The sequence below is a fragment of the Ovis canadensis genome, chromosome 19 (assembly GCF_042477335.2).
Source record: "Ovis canadensis isolate MfBH-ARS-UI-01 breed Bighorn chromosome 19, ARS-UI_OviCan_v2, whole genome shotgun sequence".
Taxonomy (NCBI): Eukaryota; Metazoa; Chordata; class Mammalia; order Artiodactyla; family Bovidae; genus Ovis; species Ovis canadensis.
The window spans coordinates 49,032,114-49,036,651 of record NC_091263.1 but is presented as its reverse complement, the minus strand read 5'-3'; the positions used below and the strand labels follow the sequence as shown (position 1 = coordinate 49,036,651).

The window sequence follows — 4,538 nt, the reverse complement described above, 5'->3', positions numbered from 1 at the left end:
ATAACTGAAAGCAGAGGGGTAAATAATCCAAAACAGCAAATAATCTAAAAATAACAACTTTATTTATGAAATATGTTACACATTTAACCCATTCCAGATGCAGCTAATGATGTTTTACCCAAATTCATAGTGAAACTGATTTAGATACTTATTAGTGTGGGGCAAGCTATGGAATCAGGTAAGAATGTCTGGAATAAGATACAAAGACAAAGTAGATTCAAAATTCAAACATAATTCCATTGCTTTTTAACTTCCCGGCAAGCCTATTATTTTAAAGAATCACACTTTTCACATCAGTCTCAGAGGACAGGTCTGCCTATTTGTCTCAGTTGTAAGAACTCAAATGTTAAAAGTCACAAAATGCAGTCAAACGCTTGTGTTTATTTTGTAAGTCCATATTCACCATTGGGCTTTCCCAAGTGACTCAGTGGTAAAGAACCCACCTGCCAATTCAGGAGACACAGGTTCAGTCCCTGGGTCAGGAAGATATCCTGGAAGAATGCATGGTGACCTACTCACACTTCTTGCCTGGAGAATCCCATGGACAGACAGAGAAGCCTGGCAGGCTACGGTCCACAGGGTCACAAAGAGTTGGACATGATGGAAGCGACACAGCATGCAGGCATGAATGCATGGATCCACAATTAGCCCACCAGTATATCTCTACCAAATTTGACAATTTGGACTTGACCAAAATGACCTACAGTTTCCCAACTTTGTGTTACATGACTTTCTCTGCCAGACACACTTTCTCCGCTCTTGTCACAGAATTCAACTCAGGAGGGTGTGACAGAAATGGTTTCTGAGGTTTGAAGTCTCACAGAAATTACCAAAAAAAAAAAAAAAAAAACCACACACAGCAATAACAATCAATAATAATTGAGCATGCCTTTCTCACTCCTCGGACATCTTGGAGGCTGCTCTTGGTTCGGGGTGTCCCTCACCTAAGGCAGGATGATGGTGGCCACAAAGAAAATAAAAAAGTCACTGGAGTCAGTCAACTCTAGGCTCCAACTGCTTATGAAAAGTGGAAAGTATGTGCTAGGGTACAAGCAGACTCTGAAAATGAGCAGCCAAGGCGAAGCAAACTGGTTGTACTCGCCAACAACTGCCCAGTCTTGAGGAACTCTGATAGAGAGTATTATGCCATATTGGCCAAAACTGGTGTCCATCACTACAGTAGCAATCATGTTGGACTGGGCACAGCGTGTGGAAGATACACAGAGTATGCACACTGGCCGTCACTGATCCAGGTGATCTGACTATCATTAGAAGCGTGCCAGAACACGCTAGTGAAAAGTAAATCGTATATAATTTTCCTTAATAAAACTGACTAGAGATTGTTTTTTTAAAAAATAAAAAATTGAGCCCTTCCTCTATGACAATAATCACAGCAAGAGTCCGACATGTGTCCTCCCATAACACTTTGAATTGTGTTAAGGTTTGGAAACTGTCAGAAATATTTAAGGCCCTGCAGAGCAAAGACAAACTGAGCTTGTCTCAAAACACCAGAAAGTACACAACACTCTTATACTCTGGGAAATCAAAGACTCAGAGCAAGGTAGAGTCAAAGAGAAATAATGATGTTAAGAAAAAGAGCTAAAGTAAATAAATAAGGTGCAATTTATGAGCTATCACTGTCTTCCACATTTGCCTTGTTTTGTGATATCATGCCAGTACTAAAGCGTGTTTTACAAACCTTACAGTCAACATAAGCATTGCAATTAAGAGTAACATACTTCAGATGGATTAAGCTCAGTTCTGAGGCACAAGAGTTGACAATAAAGTCTTTGTTTCTTTATACTGGACATTGAAAAACACAACAAAAGGATCTGTAACTGATAAGCAAAGGCAGAACACAGCCACTGAATTTTACTAGAGACCATCACAACTCGTTCTGCCTTTACTGTCGCAGTGTTTTGCTTGTTCTTTCACCACGAATGTCTTTCTACATTGTAGGTACAATGTGCATGTTTGTCTTAATCGCTCTACTAAACTCTAACCAGTTTAAACTAAGAGATGGATTTATTTCTCCCGGAGAAAAAGTAATGCCAAAGAAGTTAGCCCAGTGCCCTCCACACGATAGAATCTCAGTAACTACCTCTTGAACTGAACTTTGCCTGAAGATCACAGAGACATGCAACACTTAACAGTCATTTAAGAAATGGGGTAGCCTGATGGTCTACAGCAAACTGCCTGGGTTCAAATCCTGGCTCTGATACTTACAAGCTGTTTAATCTTGGACAAATATCCCTTTGCCTCACTTTCTTCATAAGTAAAATTGTAATAATGCTACTGAGTATTAAAAATGCCAATTTATATATAATACTTCAAACATGCTGGCATATATGTAATTATTACCATTATATTATTCTTAATTTAGCTGTCGATGAAAACTACATTGGATTGAGGTTCCAAAGGAAGAGTAGATAGTAAAAATGTTTCATGTCTCATGAGGGATATTGTTTGCAAGAGATTACAAACTTATAAATCTTCCTCTTTCTTCTGTTCAAGGTAAAATATGGGGAACCCACTATGGAAATGTAATCTCCTACTCTCTACACAAAGAGTTCCTAATTCATCCTTCTCTAAAATACTCATTACTTAAGCACATTAAACAGACAGAACTTATGGAAAAAGGGACAAAGTATGTTTTGCTTCTCAAGATGACGGTTTTTGTTGGGCATTACTTCTGATTTCACTTCAGTTTGGGCTCCAAGAGCCAGGAAAGTTTTGTAGTTGGTGTCTGATAAATGACAGAAAATAAATACAGTGGATAATCTATCTCACCAGACAGCAAAGAACCAAGACAATTTAATAAGGCCTCAGCCTGGCTGATTAACAGTCTATAAATCACTATTTTGCTTCTTGTGCTGATGAGGAGTAAGATGCTAGCATCACTTTGAGAAGCCAAAGAATACCAGGTGTTCCACAAACAGGTCAATGTGACTTTCTTCATCAAGACTTTCTTCCCTCACCTATCCTTGTCTCTCCTAATCTCCCATTTTACTACACTTCTTAACATCTTTGAGGATCACTGAGGTGCCCAAAGGGCCAAGTGCATCCTTTTTCTCTAACTCCTCCTTGACTAAAGGCCTTGCCCAGCTTAATCAGTTTATTTACAGTAAATACTCCTCAGTGGAGCTCTTAACACACTGTATTAAATCTTTAGCAGATCAAGCAGACCAAAGAAATAAGGATACAGAAGAAAGGAGAAACAATAAATAATTTTGGTTTTATAGCTATGCATTAAAATTTAGTCCCTAGAGAGACTACACATTTTTACGAGGCCACAAAGAAGAACATCTCAACAAAATCCTCAAATAAATTGTTCAGGTTTTTCAGATTAGCAGGGAGGAGAGTAGGTAAGAGAGTCCAGGGTGATTAAATTTTGAAAGACCCTGCTTATGCTAGGGTAGAGCAAAGTCCCTCAAAACAGTGCTTGGGAAGTGAGAATGAACATAGGGTATGATCAATACAGTTTATGGAGGAGGACAATGGCAAAATGGAAACATCATTTGATTATTTTCCCTATGAGTCTTGGGGACAAAGATTAATGTTTCAGTTGCAAAGTTCCTATTATTTTCTCTAGCATCTATTCATCTTAGTTTTAACAAACATTGTATCAATATATTACTTAAAAAACTGGTAAAAGGTGACACTTTAGGCAAGTTTACTCTAGTGGGGCTCTTGGTCCACCAAGCCTTCCACTTCCAGCCACGAATCTGGGTCATTTCTAAAAGTTCTGACAGAAGAGGAAGAAGGTGAAACACATCTAAGAGCTGGGCTGGCAGACCCATGGAAATAAAATATTGCTGAGCAGAGCTATTTGGTAATTACAGGCCATTCAAATACTTCCTCTCAGCACTGGAAAAGTGACAATGATTAAGTTGGGTTTTGCCCTCAATGTGGTAGAAAAGAAAAGAGAAAGCAAAAACGAAAACAAACAAACAAAAAAAAAAACACAAGGAAATATAATCTAATCCAGAAATGGTTATAGAAATAGTACAGGACCAGGAAGGGAATGCCAGTTAGTGGGAAATAAGAGGTAGGGAAAAGGGTTATGAGGGATACAGAAAAGAGGCAACTTTTTAGCTGGTCCAGGGAGAGAAGGGTAATAAGACGGTCCTGACTGAGGGCAGAAGTCTTGCAAACAAGAAAGAACACAGTCCATGGACAACTTGGGGAACTCTAAGGACCTCCAAAGTGAGTAACTCAGCAATTAGTGATAGTATAGTATATTTTTTACTAAAAGAATATATATATATATATATATATATATATATATATATATATATATATATGTTTATCCTAATGCTTCTATAATACCCAGAGGAAACAACTTTAAACCCTTTCTCTTAACACATCTCAGCAAAAGCAATCTGCTTCTAAGATTTTTTTTTTTCCAAACTCAATGGTACATCACATATTTACCAAAACTCTTCGAGTGTATCTAGGAGAGGGAGCATTTGTTTTCCTCTCCTGTTTGTCATAACAGTCCTAGTTGTCCTTTTTATCTCATGAAAAGAACCGTCTTA

General features: G+C 38.1%; 1 pseudogene; it reads left to right on the top strand.

The window, feature by feature from the left end:
* Positions 1-957: 957 nt before the first annotated feature.
* On the top strand, positions 958-1,303 carry LOC138424743 (large ribosomal subunit protein eL30 pseudogene; annotated as a pseudogene).
* Positions 1,304-4,538: the final 3,235 nt, after the last annotated feature.